This window comes from Lytechinus pictus, chromosome 12, assembly GCF_037042905.1.
Source record: "Lytechinus pictus isolate F3 Inbred chromosome 12, Lp3.0, whole genome shotgun sequence".
NCBI classification, from domain to species: Eukaryota; Metazoa; Echinodermata; class Echinoidea; order Temnopleuroida; family Toxopneustidae; genus Lytechinus; species Lytechinus pictus.
In genome coordinates this window covers 21,680,843-21,700,004 of record NC_087256.1, presented here as the reverse complement: position 1 = coordinate 21,700,004, position 19,162 = coordinate 21,680,843, and the positions used below count along the sequence as shown (strand labels likewise).

General features: G+C 37.2%; 1 long non-coding RNA gene across 1 annotated transcript; it reads right to left on the bottom strand.

The window, feature by feature from the left end:
• Nucleotides 1-236: 236 nt before the first annotated feature.
• On the bottom strand, nt 237-17,368 carry LOC129273023 (uncharacterized). Its single transcript, XR_008585788.2, has 3 exons — nt 17,230-17,368; nt 8,020-8,093; nt 237-305 (listed from the first exon to the last, which is right to left on the bottom strand). It is a non-coding gene; the product is annotated as an uncharacterized LOC129273023 (long non-coding RNA).
• Nucleotides 17,369-19,162: the final 1,794 nt, after the last annotated feature.

Genomic DNA, 19,162 nt, shown 5'->3' with positions numbered 1-19,162 from the left:
CTTTTCCAATTCCACACAACATATCAAGACCAACGCCAATCTGATCTATCAACTTATTCTTCCTGACTTCAGGTGTTATCCAGGCTGTTAATGGAGAGGGATTGTCTGCTGTTGGTCTACATTCACTGAAAACCAGCAAACATTTATTGCCTTCCATATCTTGTAGTTCTTCCCAAAGCTTTTGAATCGACGTAATCAGCATCCACCTAGGTTGAGAGAGGGTTAATTGCACGTACCTGTCGATGATCACTGGGTCCGATGGAGTCTCGTTTCTATTGCCACAACTTTTCTTGTCACAGCAACGGCTGTAAATTAAGGGAAAAAAACAGTGGTAGAAATTTTAACATATTTAGCACTAAACATATCCAAGCAAGAGTAGAAGCGAGTGCACTTCATATATCAACCTTGGCAAACACAATGATTCGGAGCATATTACATAGCAACATCCAAATATCACATACTGTGGGGACACAAGGCATTTTTTTCACTAAGAACATAAACATGTTTTCTTTATCATGGGTAACCACTTTAATTCTGAAGCTGCTCTTGAAGCTGGCCCTGAAAAGCATCATCACTCTTCTTCAGTCTAAGATTTGAGTGCCTAGCAAGAATGTAGAAGGTTCCAATGTTACCAGCCTTTGGCTGTTCTCGGCCAGGGATTGAACCCACAACCTTCCGTTCATGAGGTGGATGCCCTACCACTGAGCCACCATGCATGGAATGGAAAGCAAATATTCACATGTTATACCCTTAAAGTTGGGCATAGCCCGAGTTAGTTCAACCTGAACTATGTATCCTTGACATATATTGACCTTAAAATTGTAACCTTTGCTTTTGACGTCTCATTTTCAAGGTGGAAAAGGAGAGGAAGAAATAGCATCCCCATAAACTTGAATACAAGCAGATGGTTTATTATGTACAGATCTCTCCCGGAAAGGCTCATCACAGTGAGATGGGTGACAAAAGCATGGAGACAGAGGCACAGGGAGATAAAAATTGGTTTAGGTCTGACGACTCGATTAGAATCATTAATCGAAGGAAACCCACACTTAACTGGAACCTTCGGAGGTGTCAAGTCATTCCCAAGAGCCAAAATCTCATCCCCTTGTTACTCAATGATTTTTCTCGCTTTATGTCATTATTCCCAGTTATTATATCATTTTTCTCTCTCTCTCTCTCTCCGAGTCTCCGCTGATGAAGCATAGCAACACAGTTTGGGTTCATGATTTACACTTTACCTGTGAGCCCAACACTACGGAGTGCGATGTGTTAACAGTGAATGGAAACAAGGGCAGGTGGCTATGTTTCATAACAGGTTGAATTATAGAACTGAATTACAAGCTCCTTGGTTAAATCACAGAAGAGACAGAGAGAAAAAGAGAGAGATAGAAAGAAAGAAGAGAGGGGAAGAAAGAATGAGAGAAAGAGATATAAAAAATGAGAGATATTAGAGCATAAGGGGGAGAGGGTGAAGGGGTAGATGTGCAGACATAGCCAAGTTAGGTTTGAAATTTAAAATTTAGTGTTTTGTATACAAATCAAACAAATCATGTGATTTTAGAAAGACAAAACAAAATATACAAGATAAAAATAAAATTTTGGGAAAACAGAAAGTTGAACTTGGTGAAAATAATCAAAGCCAGGGCTTACGCATCAGAAATTAATTTCATACAACTATGTTAACATAATCCCTTTGGGCAATTCCATAGGTTGGTGGACATGAGCTCAATGTGTCTTTGTACATATAGCCCATCTGAACCGTAACGTGAGTAACCACTTTATCTGCACCCCTTGTAAAAACCATGTGTTCTTTATTTTTTTAATTATATACAAATTTGTCTCCCTAATATACTTCTTTGAAATGGATATAATCAACTTTCATAAAAGCCTTGCATGAGGACACTTTTCACTTATGTCCACTTTTCATTTTATGCATGTCCAAATCATGTAACATGAGTAACCGACACATTTCAAAGATTTGCCAGGAGCAAAATGAAATTTCCCAAGTTTTGTTTTTATACAAAGGATGGTCAGACAGCGTACTATGTTGTGATAAAGAGATGTTTAGTTCCTATCAATAATAATGGAGTTACAGCTCCAAGTATGAGTCAAGGTGTCTCCAAATGTAACGTGAGTAACCGTGGAATAGCCCCTTTACTTTGTTAATTTCTTTACTTTCTGTAAAATATTCCTGCTGCGGATCATGCATAGTGCCAGGGAATAAGAAAGGGGGTCAAGATATGTGACATCTTTTTTGGGGGTCTGAATTGAATGATTCGGGTACTATTATGCTGTATGCCACTAAGCCGCTTTCCAGTCCAGGCTTACAAAAAGGACTTTGACGTCCCCCTTCCAGATGGAGGGACCAAGTCAGAAGCGATGTGGAACTCCCTCTACTGGATGCTGAAGACCTAGCCCAGGGTAGAACTGAATGGAAAAGGATCACCCTTAGGAGAGCGAAGGGACACACTGTCCTATACACCAAAGTCCAGTCATATAGTTACATGACAAAAAACTTTGTTATAGATTTATAGTCTTCTTTCCCCTTTCTACCTCTCCTAATTTTAAAACTTTTTTCTACTACTTTTTGTTGTGAAAAAAAAATCATTTTTGGCAGTTACCCCCCCCCCCCCCCGAACTATATTAATTGGTATTATAACTAACATTAAGTATTTCGATGTTAGGAATCAAGCATTCGTTCATACCAATTGTTTTTGGACCAAACAAACCACTAAAATATGCAATTATTCTTTCGAAAAACACAATGTTTATTGATTTCTGATGTGCGTAAAGTATACCCCCTGTTTAATCAAAACAAGACACAACTTGTAAGTCTGCATGCTGGTTGCTTATGGCTTCAGGAAAAGAAAATATGAAATGATAAAAAAATGAGGATAAAATGAGAGAAGGGAAGAGACAGGTGGAAGACATCATGAATGGCAACCCTCCGTAGCTGGGCGCCCCAGGAAAATATTGCTTTCATATTACGGCCCAACACAAAGAGAGATAAGTTGTCATTAGATACAGCCACGCCGCTCAATTCACTCTCCTCCCCCCCCCCCCCTTCTTCTTCTCACAGCCGTTCAAGTAACTCGAACTCCGCTTGGTCAGGTTTGGGGGCAAATCTGGGGTGAAGACAATTTCTGTTTTCTTTTTAATATTTTGTTGGCGGATGAGAGAAAAATTTCGCTGTTATCCTTTCATCCAATTTTCACTCTTGCTCTTCTTTGACAGGGAGAGTAAAAGGAGGCTTTCGTTTGAAATTAGAAGAAGCGTCATTGCTACTAGCTATTATTTATAAAATTAACTGGAACTCGATACCGTCTCCAATCATGATGAGCGTGTACAAGAGCCAATCAGCAGGCTTCGATACATGTCCGTAACTTTGATTGAAACTGAGTTTTTACGAGAGTGGAGGTAGAGAAAGCTCCTGGCCTCGCTGTTGGCAAATTACTGAATGTTTCTGAAGTTACAAGAAGCCAAAAATAACTTAGTTTTCCTCTCTTTTGAACGATAACATTTCTCGACTTGAACATACAACTTGGGGATAATCGTGTTTATTTTTTATTTGATGGGGTGTTTATTGGAATGTCAAAATACAGACAGCCCTCTAAAGCGATATGTTTCATTCAACAATATGAACAAAAATAAGACATCAACAATACTGGTGTACAATGACAGTGAGAGAAAAATGAAATGAATTGCCTTTTTTATCATTAAAAGCTATATCAAGGACATTACAAAACTAAAGATTTATCATATGTTTCATTATTCAGTGGTACTAATTTTTATATCATACTAATGTACATATTTTTATGCTAACTTAAAAAAAGTTCAGATTAAACAATGATATTCACAGAACATTATTGTCTCCCTTTTAAAAGTTAGATAAATTTCAACAAGCCACTTATAAAAAAAATACATATCGAAAGCCATGGGTATTTTAAGAAATTCAAATGAATCATTTTTTAAAGAAAACTGCGAGAAAAATGCCTCTTAATCCTGATGAACTATCCAACATTGCCTCTACATGTAGAATCTATAGGATCTTTTAATCACAGAAAGCATTATTGATCTCTTTTAAGAAGCAATCACACCAATGTACTCTAAATTCTAAATGTCTCCCTTACATCTCAAGATTGCCAACTCAAAGAGTCGATGAGAGAGGCAGGATGATCACAGACAGGGCACTTGAAACAAGCGCACACATTGCCCATCTTCGGCGTTTGTTCCATTAGCGCATGAAGCAACAGTTAGGGGAAACGGGGCTCAAGTGCCTACTCCACCCACATCAAACAGTTTGGAGAGTTGGCGTAAAGGAGCGAGTGAACGGCCTGTTGCTCTGCCCTCCACTCAATCCACTTAGTTTATCTATCGCTCTCCCTTTCCCCCCTCCCACTCACAATTTTCTTCGAGAAGTTTAAGTAATTTACCTAAAGAAAAACTATGATTTTTTTTCTTTCTACACTTTATATACAGTGCTTCTAACCTACAGTATACAAAAGCATCATGTCAAGATTTACATCAAAATTAATGCATTCCACTACAACATTAAAGTTGATATTTACTTGTAACATAATTACTGTAGGGCATAAAGAAATCGGGCCAAGAGCCTAAAAAAAAATTGACACATTTTTAGAGTTGATAAGTTTCACTTTAATATGAGTTATGACCACAACATAAACATATCATTTTAGCTTATCTCTACTTTTACAATTTCTTCCTTTCAATCATATGATATCTATAGGCCTATTTATATCATACAAACTGTCCTTAATTAGGCCTATAAAAACTATCCATTATCTACAAACTAATTACAATGTTGATTTTGAAAACATGTTACTCTACCACCCCTTTCCCTTTCACAAACCCACCTGCCCTCCCCATTCTTAATATTATTTTTTTTTTTCCATCTCAAATTTTGAACTTTCTCGATTCATTTCAATCCTGTATTTCAAATATACACAGTCCTGAATTATCAATTATTCATTACCTACAAACCATTTACATAACGCATTGTTGATCTTTAAAACCCAATAACTCTACAATCCCCCTGCCCCCTCCACCACCACCTTAACCTCCCCCAACCCCACCTGCCCTCCCCACGGCCCATTCTTCACCCCTGGTACTGATTGATCACAGAGAGCCCGCTCCTCCTGGGGGTCAAGCGAGTCTTCTTAGGGGTCAAGTGTTTTTCGGCAAAGTGGTGCGCCTCTCCGAACATATGATGAATTATTTGCTATTGACCTGGTACAAACATGTTCGCTGCTCGACTCATCCACACAAGTTCGAAGACCTCCGCTTCTAACTAAGATACCTCCCAATTATTAAATTGTGTTCTACCAGGAACCCCTCCTCCTACTATTGTCTGCTTAAATATGGATTCTTACGCCACAAGACTTGCTTTTAGAAGTACCAAATTTTATATAATGAGAAGTGTATCAATATATGAAGTCATATCAGAATAGTATTTGCCTTTGGGCCAATGCCCACTATCACCCACAACTAATATTCTAAAGAAGGGGTGAAGGGGGGTCTTTAATCACTATTAATTTAAATTGCATAAAATGGCTAATATTTGCTGTATTTGGGCAAAATTTACCAACAGGATGCTTTAGGTGCAAAAGAATTAAAAAAATAATGCAAACTGGGGGATCTTCCATTAAGTTCAAAATTCAAATTTCAAATATGTCTTTTGTTTGTCAACTTGCATAATGATATCTTATATGCATTTTTCTGGAATTGAGTAAATTTGGATTTCCTTCAAGTAATGAGTTACAATTGTATCAATGGTAGATTTTACACAGAAATAAGTTGGGTTAAAGGAACAGCGAAAATTGGAAAACAGGAAGTATTCTGGTCTGTGGAACACAAGTGCATTTCCCCCCCCCCCCCCTCCTCCAGTCTCCCATCTTCTTTCATAAAATGCTTAGTGATTTATAAACCAGATTCAAAGTGACATTTGAATGTTCATTTCCTGCACTTTTCCTTGAAATTAAAACTTTCTTATATCAACTCCCCTTCTCCTGAACAAAACTGAAAACCCACTATCAGAAAAGCCGAAAAGAGCAAAACTTTACATCTTACGATGCCATCATTCAAACACTTTACCGCTTCCATCATGGGTTATCCAAAGATGTGGTTCATATTACCCGATCATGTGTTCGTTATCTCTAGCTAGATATTGATACGATGCATTTAATCAAAGGAACTAGACTGTTTAACCTCTAAAAAGATAGGCTAATCAAGACAGTATGTGGGGCTACCATATCGGATCACACACTGGCATGTCATTGCTGTCCAAATCTGCTCCGTAATGGCATGTCCACGTGTCTGACTGATAGCCTTCTGTTCAATAACTCAAAAGGACTCAGGATATTGTTTTCAGATCTGAAAAGTGGGCCTACACAAATCAATAAGGTGGTGTTGAGTTTCCTGATCAACCTAAATAGAACGTTTTTCTAATTGTTTTCTGTTATACATTTATTTTGAATTTCTAACTTTCACAATTCAAGGCAAAGCCAGTAATTATCAAGCTCACATGCGAGATAGTAAAATGATAGGTATAATGTTTCAACAGGTTATTCTCACTAACAATTTCCTGGTTTCAACAAGTGACTTTTTTTATCAGCAATAAAACCAGATATCAATATCTCTATTTTCTGGAAATGAATGAATTCAATTAAATGAATAAATTCTAAATTTAGCTAACAAGATGAAGATGGCCTGTATATATTCAAATTACAACTGACACATTTCCATTTCAATGTCGATCTCATGATGGGCCAATTCAATTATGTTCATATATCACATCAACAGTTTTTTTCTCTTCAAATGATTAGTGGAGAAAAATAAATTGATGATTAGATCCACAGTCCATATAGTCAAGGTATTACTGTACCAAATGTAGAACAGGGTTCCCAGCTTTTAAAGAAAACAAAATTCCCCTGATTTTTCCCTGATGAAGTTTTAAAATTCCCTGATAATTATTTAAACCCATTCCTAGTTTCGCATGTTTTCTAAGTTGTTGCAGTGAATTACATGTATTTTCAGTATAAAAACAATAGTGTAAAACTAATTAGTACCACCATAACCAGTCATTAAATGGATGTTGTTTTAATATGCACAAAAGATATATAACAGAGTCTGACTGACTACCGTGTTTTTGACTCTTGGGCTGATCAAAATTCCCTGATTTTTCCCTCATTAGAGGCATTTCCCCCTGATTTTTCCCTCATTAAAGGCATTTTCCCTGATTTGAGGTATTTTTTATATTTCCTGATTTTCCCCTGACTGGAAAAAGGTAAAATATTTTTTCCTGATTTCCCTGATGGGCTGGGAACCCTGTAGAAAACACTTTAGTGTTTGTCAGATTAGAGACCACCCACTCTGGAGAGTATAGACATCCTGAATGAACTATCCAGTCAAACCTGCTTTTAAATGCATCTACCTGTCTATAAAGACCAAAAAATTGTTTTCCATTGACTAGAATTCCCCATTGACATATATTTAAAAAAGGGAGAATTAAATGGCCCTGCCTGGTATTAATGAAGACAACCTGCTCAAAAAGATGACTTTCTCACCTCAGATGTCCTTGCACTGTATGATGGTAATCCCCCCCCCCCCCCCTCCTCCAGTCTCCCATCTTCTTTCATAAAATGCTTAGTGATTTATAAACCAGATTCAAAGTGACATTTGAATGTTTATTTCCTGCACTTTTCCTTGAAATTAAAACTTCCTTATATCAACTCCCCTTCTCCTGAACAAAACTGAAAACCCACTATCAGAAAAGCCGAAAAGAGCAAAACTTTACATCTTACGATGCCATCATTCAAACACTTTACCGCTTCCATCATGGGTTATCCAAAGATGTGGTTCATATTACCCGATCATGAAAAAAAAAAAAAAAAAAAAAAAAAGAGATAGCAAAGGGTTTTCTGGCATTTTAAGGAGGGCTGTTTGTGCAGCGCTGAGGGTGATCGCCCTGGGTATATTTCCGATGGTGAATCTGCTAATTACCTGCACATGATTTCGTGGGTGAGTAGCACACGACACATCTCTGGATTCTTGTCTTGTCCTTCATAAATTATGGCCTGTAAAAATGAAAAAACAAAAACAAGAATTAATAGGAAAAATGTATTAAATGTGTCTTGTTCATACTATGCATTTCTAATGAAAAAATTAGAATTTATACAGCATTTGCAACTCAATGCATTAAACGCATACAACTATTAATCATCAAAGCCCAAATGTTGTTATCCAAAATTAGCATATTTAGTAGGCCTAATTCCGATAAAAGTTCATAGGAATTTTATCTCATTGCTTCTATTTATGAACTCTCTGATAGATGTACAATATATAGGCCTATCTAAACTAAAAATGTATCAATCAATATAGCATACATTGCTACAATAGTAAGCAAAAACCTTAAGTTTGGTAGATATATAAACCAACTAACCAAGATACAAGAATATATGGTACAGGAAAGATTGCATTTGCAACCTTGTCTTATATTATTCATGTATGTAGACCTATAATCATTGAAACAAACAACTTGACAATGATGCAGAGTTCAAACTCAAAACCTCCTGCACGTTGTATGCACTCTATACTCTACCGGTCAGTTACTTCATGGTTATCTCATTCTTTCAACGAAAATACATAATGTGGTGCAAACTTGCATTTGATGCTATGGGTTAATGCATGACGAGTCGGTCATAGTCGGAAGAGACTGGGTCAGAATGTAAATACACATCATCGGCTCATTTGCCAAATTTGATTTCATGCCTGAAGAGCGCTCATTAGAAAGGGGCAGGCCTGGCTTGCCGCTTGTGTGGTGTGTAGATGATGATCATGCCATGTTACAAGCCAGGCATGTAACCATCCATGACATCGACTCATCTTCCCCTTGTCTCTCCTGTAACTCCTTTTTCAATATATGTAAGCCAGCCCCCCCCCCCACCCCCCCCCCCCCCCTGAAGGCAAGAATAGTGCTTGATGTTCAATTATGAGAAGTACAGAAGTGCCAGTTGGAATTCATCACACGGTTTAAGAGACGTCCTGGGTAAACTCATTTATATTCACACAAAAACAGAAAAATTATGATCTAAAGAAGAAACAATGGCACCAGTAGAAAAGAAACCGTGGAAGCAGTAGACATGTAGTATTAAATATAGTTATAGAAGTTGTAGTAGTAGTAGTAGAAGTAGTAGTAGTAGTAGTAGTAGTAGTAGTAGTAGTAGTAGTAGTAGTAGTAGTAGTAGTAGTAGTAGTAGTAGTAGCAGTAGTAGTAGTAGTAGTAGTAGTAGTAGTAGATTAGTAGTAATAGCAGCAGCAGCAGAAGCAGTACAAGTAGTAGAAGTACATGTAGCAACAGCAGCCATATTAATAGAAGTCATTTGTAACTGTCTTAATCGACTATAGTTGATAATTTGACATACGAGTTGTAACTCAAATTGAATAGATCAAAGAGAAAAGGATGGGAAATAGACCAGACATTTCATAAACTGGTCGTTTGAAAAATGGCATTCGCCAAAGTGGGATGAGTTCGAAATGCAAACAGAACTAGACCAAGACGCGATTCACAGCCTTACTCTTCTCCATCCCAGCATAGTGTGGAGTACATCACTGATAATCATAAATGTTAACGCTTCACTAATGTCCCATGGCCCCCATTGACAGGACCGTCTTTAAGATTAATAAGACCTATCTACACGTAACCTTCCATTCATAAATAATGCACGCTAATGCAACTTCTTCCCATTCCCCAATTTTTCTTCGCTGCTCGAATCCCCGTACATACACGTACCATACAGGTCGGGCGCAGTTAGTGTCTGGTCACGATTCTAACTTGTGTTCATGTCTTCATGATATACTGTCTGTCGTGGAATTTACAATATTGATGCATGTATTATTTATAAGGTTGATGGCAATGTTTGGCTTGTAAATAATATTCCTTTTTAGCTTTTAGTAAGTACCAACCATCATGTTCCTCTATACATACATTTATCATATTTTTGGTGTTTAGCAATTTCTGAGTTCTAATGCCCAGGGGTGTGTAAATTAAATGAAACAAATAGGGCCTAGCTATTCATTGATTTTCACCGACAAATTTGCCATGAGCCAATCAAATGCAAGAATTTCAGTAGCTTGTAACAGTTTTCAGTGAAAATCACTATTTATTTAGTTCATGAAACGCTCCCCTAGTGACCTGGAAGTAAATGCTGGGTCAGGTGGTTCAAATGACCCATCAATAACTACATCAAGCCAACATCTTTAAAGGCAAAACCATCCATACTAGTTTTAATATGAAATTATATATTAGAAAATTAAGGAGGAAAGGGGTACCTAGATAGGGCAAAGTATTTGATTAGTAGTGAACCTTCTCTTTCGGTACACCCCTAACTATTAAAGGCTAATATTATGCACTTGTCTTGACCATCTAATTAAGAAACGATATTGGTCTGGTCACACTGAATCTTGAACGCGGTAGTACCATCGGTAAGAGGCTTTATATACATTCCTTTATATCTTAGTGCAATTGAAATTTATTACAAATAACTTGCAATAAAATGTAATATGAATACAGAGTATGGGATAACAATAATTTCATTTTGACTCAACAAAATTCTCAATCCAACCAGAATCGTGTCTGTCAATGAATAATTACCAGTTTTATAGCGTGATTTTGAAGACAAGCCACAAGTTGAAATGAAAGTGTTTTGCACACAATATGCACTCCATTAGCTTTTGCACTTTTTGCTACAGGACGGTTGAAAGATGAAAAGACAATGACAAGGAGATGGGAAAAAGGAGAAAGAGAAGAAGACCTTCTCTTCGGTTCAGAGAGAGGTGAGTTATTAAGACAGCCCGTTTCTAATTAACAGGGGTTGTAATCAGTCAACAGTAATCAAGAGTATCTGAATGTGATACTGGCTAATAACTTATTATGAAGAGGGGCCCTCTGACACCAGGATTAGTAATTGATCGTTGAGATGATTTTTAGTTTGAATTGTACACAAGGACCTTGATGCAATTGATTACAAGTATCAGCCTTTTGATCAATTGCTAAACTTTGTTACAATAGCCTCTGAATGTGGTACTGGCTAATAACTTATTATGAAGAGGGACACTGTGTCAGTTTGACACCACACTTAGTTATTGATCGTAGAGATGATTTTCATATTGAATTGTACTCAATGACTTTGATGCGATTTAATTACAAAATAAGCCTTTTGTTCAATTGCTAAACTTTATGTTACAGAAGTCTCTGAATGTGATAATGGCTAATAACCTATTATGAAGAGGGGGCCTGATGATACCAAGCTTGGTAATTGATGATTTTCATATTGAGTTGTACGAAAGAATCAGCTCTCTGATCAATTGATCTGCTTATGTTAAATGTACATGTGGGTTTATTACAAGGGATAGCGATCAGTCTGCTCGACAAACCCTTTACTCGAGGTAAGTGGTCTGAATACAAAGCCTACAATGTCGTGGGTACTCCTGCTCAGAAATTTTAAAAAGGCAAGTTTTATATGTGCTAGTCTTGTGTACAGACCCACTTGTTGATCAAAGTTTCAATCAGGATCTGTGCCTGCAGACTTGATGTGCTCTTTCTAAGGGGTACATTAGAATTCGCCTTAAATACATAACATAATCTCATGAAGTTCTAAAAAGGTGTACAGATATCCACAAATTCTACTGGGAACAAAGAGGCCTATTATGGTAACTCCTTGGTTTAATTATTTAACCATGGAGGTAGAAAGAATCTACCTCCACGATTTAACCAACCATTCTGTGCCCATCTTCCCTCTTCAAGATGGCCCCCATTTTCTTTCTTTCATTCTGCTTTGAGATTCTGCAGACATGGCTATGATTTTACTTTCATGATGCCTACCTAGGTCAAGGTGAATCATCGAATTACATGTACATCCTGTTCCAGCTTCACTCACTGAAGCTTCCAAGTTTCTTCTTCATTTTCTCCTTTTTTTCTATCATCATTTTAACTATTAACATATGTGGGAGTTTGTTTGGTTTGTATGGGCTACTCACATCAATGTGACTTGTGTGAGTTGTCATCCCCCCCAAAAAAATTTCGAGACCACCCCCCCCCCCCACAATGCCCCCTATCCCCTCTCCCTCAATCTCACTCACTCTCTCTCTCCTCTATCCCCATCCCTCTCCCCTTCCTTCTCTGTCTCTATCCAAATCTCTCTCTATATCTCCCCATTCTAAGAGTCCTTTTCCTTAATACCAGATTACACCTCAAGCTCCATCAGCCCCCCCCCCCCTCCTCCCACACCCCCTTCTCTCTTCTGTTGCACACCCTAACACACCTTTGTTTTTCTTTGTTACCCATCTTCCTCCCCCCCCCCCCTTCCCATCCCAACTGCCTTTCCCTTATACCAGATTACACCTCAAGCTCTATTAGCCAGCCCACCCCCCCTACACCCCCTTCTCTCTCCTCTTGTACACCCTTTCACCCTTTTTTTGTTACCCATCTTCCTCCCCCCCCCCTTCCCACCCCAACTGCCTTTCCCTAATACCAGATTACACCTCAAGCTCTATCAGCCAGCCCCCCCCCCCCCACACCCCCTTCTCCCTCATCCCTCATCTTGCACACCCTTACTCACCTTTGTTTTTCTTTGTTCCCCATCTTCACCTCTTCCTCCTTATCCCTAAGTACAACAAGATAGCATCTTAAAATCACATCTTGTGAACATCGGCACTGGCCTTGCAACAGATACTTTCTAACAAGCTGACAAAGACAGCTCTCTCAAAAAATTGGAAATATTCTAGTCTAGAATGAGCTTTTCTAAGTACAGCCTAACAGGCCAAATCGATATGGGAAAAAAAATCATAAAATTACATTAAGAGATGATAAAATGCCATAAGACTTTTAAGAAGACAAGTTTACCATAAAATTACTTTAATTTATATTACAGTTACCACTATTTGTCTCCACAATATTAATCAATTGATTATAAAATCTATGCATACTGATACCTGTAATCCCTCAAGGCTTTGTAGAGGGACCACCCTATTCCAATAGTCGACGTGTTAAATTCACCCATTCCATTTTACCCAACATTTTCACTATATACTAGCAGCAAGAAACATCATAGTTTCATTCCATTTCTTCGGAATACAATGAAAAACAATCCAGATAGACTGATGTCCCCTGATGATTCCAGAACTAAATGCTGTAAAATATGTAAACATGAATAAATGTGTCAAGAAGTTTTAGAAGATAATAGGTCCCTCAGGTGCCCATCTATTCATTTTTTTGTCAGCCATCTCTCCTAAATCCTTCCCCTTGGTGGCTAGTCTACACCTCATTACTGTTGTCTTACAGTATAATAATATTGGGAGGATGGTCGCGCGTGGAGGCTAGGCGAGATAAAGAGAACCAATTACAAATTTGGCAGGTATTTTAGCAGCCCCTGTAGGGTAATTAGCAATGCCAGGATAGTCAGGCTATTCAAGATTTCTTTCTCCTTCTTTCTGCAACGCTCGCTTCAGTAGACAGAACTATCTCTAGTCAAGGTTAGTTTACCAAGCGTGGACGTTTTTGACATCATCTATATTTCATAAGCTTAATTTATTTGCTCAAATCAAGACTGGAGATTATTAACAGTCATCATTTCTCATTGTAACTCTCTAAATAGGGATGGTAGTTGCATCTTATTCAATGGTACCCTTCAATGTGAATGTGGAAAAATACTTTGGTGATCATGATCACTGCATTTTAATGATTCATTAAAATACAAATAAATAAGTCATGATTATTTGATAAAATAAAAAATATCTATATGGATGAAAGTGATAAGGGGGGTGATATAAAACTTACTCTTGAACCTATATTGTAATGTGAGATTAACTGAGAATAGTTTGCACTCTTAGTTTAATATATTTCTATTACTTAGATTGATTTTCAATGTGATCTCCTTTTCTAGCTTTTGAAAATCCAATGCTGTTTATAGACCAAAGACATCTCTAAAATTGTGAATTCATGAATTCAAAATCAAACAATATTTCTTAATTCCATGTGCCATCTAGTATTTCCATTCTTTTTATAAGAATATTTCCTCTAGTGTTACTTCTGTCTTGTTTGAAGCATTTCATGAAACAAATAGTCATTTTCACCAAAGCTGTTATAAGCTACTGAAATCCTTGCATCCAATTGGCTGAGAGCTAATTACTCAATTAAAATCCCTGACAGAACTCTTCGTGAAACCCTTCCCATACTTCGTTTCCATTCTCTGAGATCCCCAAGATGAGGAAATGACAGTAAGAAAAAAATAAATTATGAGCTTGAAAGGCTTGGGACATTGACTTGCATGGCCCAATGAACACACAAAACTCTGCATAAAATTGCCATTCCATGGTTCTCTCCTTCTCTGTGACTCAGAAATGGTAGGCTTGCTGCAAGGCTTGCTTCTTAATTTTACATCTTTCCTTATACCTTGGTCACATTTGCTCTACGGCGGCCGTACGGCGAGTCAAAAACAGCCGTTTTAACATTTTTTGTTCCAACTATATATAGGTGGTTTGCATTAGAATTAATAAAACGGCTGTTTTCGACTCGCCGTACGGCCGCCGTAGAGCAAATGTGACCAAGGTATTAGTGTCAAATCATGAATGCATTAGATGCTTCTGTTGTGTTAATATTAAACAAGCAATGGACACAGATAGCAATCATCCTCAAATGATTTGTTTAGCAGTCATGACAGTACGACATGTAGGACACCTTTGAATGTTGCCTTTACCTCAAATATGGCCAACTACAAGTAACGTAAATACAGTCCTGAGGATTCACAATCTATCATCATTTTGTGATGACAAAAACCTAATTATTCACCAATCTAGAAGAAGTTTGATATATGAATGCAATGAAATGGGCAAATATGGCAAATATTCTGTTGCTAACAATTAACAACAAAAATTTAACACCTGAAATATAACATCAGTCAATTCATTTCAATTATCTTTTACTTATTTACTTTACACAAAGAAATATTGCAACATAAATCCACACAAAAATAGGAATAAAAAAAAAATCCTTGAATAATTCAATTAATAAAAATAAGATATGGAGGGAGTAGAGTATGAAAAGAAAACCTTCCATTTCCTACATGTAAATTGAGTTTTGCACAATATAATTTACACATTCACCAAGATATTCTGGAACTAAATAATAATTTGAGCCTGGATACAGAGACTACCAATGGGTGCTTGTATCAAGTACTGCCTGACAGAATTCAGAAGAAAAAATGAAATCTTGATCAAACATGACACACTCTCCACACAAAAGGCTTTAAAAATTATGCTAATTACTGCACTTGTATGGAAATTGCTCACGGAAGCTGCTGCTCCATATGAGTATGCCCTTATTGTAAAGAGCATGCAAGCATCTTATTAATTTCATAATTTTGAAGTGAAAAAAGTGAAAATATATTAAAATTAAAAATGATTTTTCAAAAACAAAATTACTTTCCATTATTCAATTTCAAACAACTGAATTGTGGAGTAAAAACAGTCAAATACAGAAAGCTATATCCAGCTTAATTACATTTTGAGGACGATGCACAATCAAAGTTCATTAATGATGATATTCAGTTTCATTTTTATTTCAAACACTTTCTAATTCCGTGTCTTGTTTAACCCTTAATTAAAAAAAAATAGCATTTACACACTTTCCTTGTGTCATTTCAATGGTCAATCTTTATTGCAATTTTTTTTTTGTAATTCATATTGTGGTGTTTCCCTTGGCATCTTTTAGTACAATGCACACTTAAAGATCTTAACACACCCAATCCACACTCTATTTCTTTCATTGTTTTCTTCCTTCCATTCTTCAATCCTTCTCCATCAATACCATCTTCTTTCCATCCATTCCCCCTCTCCATAACAATACCACCGACTCTCGACTGACATGCCTCTCGACTGACAGAAGCAAGTGATATAATTGCCTGTAAATTTTTGAAGACACTCCACTTGGGCCCTGTGAAGGAAAGAACTCCCTTGACAATAATTGTAATGCAAATATACCACTAGGTTTATCCATACAGATGAGACATAATGATGGTCATACATCACAGGCAAAGGGCTTACGAATAACACTTCCCACAAGGCCTACATCTGTATATAGGCCTAGGCTAGGCTATAACCGGTCAGATAAAACTGGTACTACGTGGCAGTCTGAATTCAAAATAGATCCACAATTCAATGAAGGTCTGTTCCTTCAGCTTTCAAACTGAATCTGAATCTGTTTAGTTCCTGGTCCTAATCATCAAGTGGATATTGGTGACCAATAAGAATATTAATGGTAGAGAGAGCACAACATTATTTTTAGTACATTTTTTACTCAAGTCCTGCCTCTTTGCAGTTTGATAGTGTAGGGACTATGCTAATTACATATAGGTCTATTCCTTCTTCTACAGTATCCCAGAGTATATTCCTTAACGTCTCAGGGGTCTTGGAACAATTAACATCTGAAGGAACTGGAAAGAAGAATCCAAGCAGGGATGTTTTTTTTTCGAAAAGACATGGATTATTTTTGGAAGGATGCAAACTGTTGTCCAAAATTTATTTTGCTATTCTGAGGAAGCATTAGTACAGTGTAAATCATTTATCGTTTTTTTTCTTGAATCTCACAAAAACAGGGGTTCATCATTAAAAGCATTTTATAAATGCTCTTTGAACATATATAGACACAAAAAACTGAATATGATGAATCTTGTCTCATCACTCATTGGAGTAAATAAACAAAATAAAAACTTTAAAAAGGGCTACGACCTACGTAGACAACACAATTTTACTATTCTGAGACTGAGGTAGTGAGGAAGACTTTTTAATTTATTTCATTCATCGTTTTTTCTTGTAACTCACAAAAACAGGGGTTCATCATTAAAAGCATTTTATAAGTGCTCTTTGAAATTCTGATTATCCTTAGAAGTAATTGACTTCATTTTCATTCCCCAACGAATGTGTGTCCATAGGCTATGCCAACTCGGGCATAGGCATAGACAACAATCGCATGCAACTGCAAGCACCCCCACCCAATTACAGCCAATACGAGATGGTCCTGTTTTTCCACCCACCACGCCCCCGTCAAATTCCGACCAGTGTTCGATACGGAAACCACACACAACTTTCATCTGGCATATTACAATAAGAAGGGAGCAAACTACCGTTTTACCCAAAAAAATTGGATATCAAACTTACTAGATCTACTGCTTTTGCTGCGAGTCATCATGAAGTCATCGACCATGATAAACCCCATATCTTCCTTGCAACTTTCTCGCCATTTCAGATCTATTTTTGCCGTCATTTTCTTCAGAAAAAATTCTTCGAGCACGGATCTCGCACGTTGAACTTTGACACTCGATCAGCTGACATCGTTCATGACCTCAAGTGAACTTTCCCCAGCCCCTTCCCTCATAATCTCTCCAAATTTGAGGAACAACCATCCTGTCGACCCATACAATGATAAAATTGTGCCAAAACGAGACGAGAAAATCAATGCTGACTGCTTGGTACTAGTACCATGAGTACGGTACCAATATTGCATTAAAATTCCCTTTTAGTTTTAAAAGTACTCGTATGTATACATGTTTACAAGCCACAAGGACTTCGTAAACCACAGACCTCAATGCGCATGCGCAATCCAATTAAACTTTCATCCAATCATAATCATCATTACACCTGTTATTAAAGGGTAAGACGTTGGGAGAATACAAATGCTGTATGTGTATAAAGTATTAAAACTAAGGTATACTTTAATATACACTATAAATTTTAGAGAAACATTTGTTAGGTCTCAACCATCTGCCCTGAAATAAATGACACCCCCGTTCCTTGGGCTAAAGTATAGGCAGTAAGCATCGGTCCACTTTGCAGTCATTACGTTTCATGCAAGTGGGTTTTGTTTCATGCAAGTGGGTTTTATTTTATTAGCATTTTATCCTTTATTGATTTATTAATGGTCTCCGCTGTCCACAACATGAATATATATATGTGTCATTAAACTCTTGCGGGCCTGGTCCCTTAATCAATAACAATTTAATAATTTATGCACTTCTGTACATTTTACTTTCTTTATTGATTTATATATTTCATACATGTATTTACCTATTCATTTATTTCCTTTCCCTCCATTTATTCCTTTACTATTCATTAATTAAAGATTTAAATTTAGTTATATATTTAGACCCTATTCTTTTTCTTAATCTCGATGACTTTTTTTTATCAAGATCCTGCTATAATTTATGCTCAGTCGAATCCAAAAGCAAACGCACATATACATATATAAAATGCAACTGGTGTATTGCTTCGATTGTTATTATACTAGACAGCTCTATCTATAAGATAGGACTGCATAAATCAGTTTAGTTATTCTGACTTATCATATATTCTCGAGATGCTTTTATTTTATTTCATAAGCTATTAGAATAATATTTACTCTGTCATGCAGAAAAGGTAGCCCTAAATATCCACATAACATTATAAAGATAATTCCTCTCCAGTGCAGCATGTTGTGTGATATGGAAGTTTGCGAAGAAAAAAAATGAATATGACGGAAGAGACAGCCGGGTTATAATTTGTAACCTGAACTAGCGTGTCCGAGATCGTCTTTGTGGATTGACAATTATGAAGCCCATCCGAGACAGTGAGCAAGGGAATCCAGGTAACCCCCACCCCGCCCAATAACCCAGTATTTCAAAATATTATTTGAATAAGTTGGATATTTTATTTAGCACCATCTTTGCGTTGCTGAAGTAAGTTCATCGTGCTAGAAGAGCACATTAATTGCCAATGTACAATGTGTCTACAAATCAGAACTCAATAAGCCCCCCCCCCCCTCCTCCCTTTACCCTACGAACCGGAATGCCCACCTCCGCTCCTTAAAATGGAATGCAAGCGGATACCCTTTGTGGTATTACTACGAGCTTGTACTGTCACAATTAGCGCAATTCACGCCTTGTCTGTCGCTAGAACGAGCGGGAGAGCTGGCGAGTCTGACCGGCCAGGCTTCGATGGTTGTCTTCTCCTTGGTGTTGGATATAAAGGGGAGAGGATAACCCCCCATCTCCGATGAATCTAATTATCAACTCAGTGATAACGATGCAATCTAATTAGCCGAGTCATCAGACCCGGG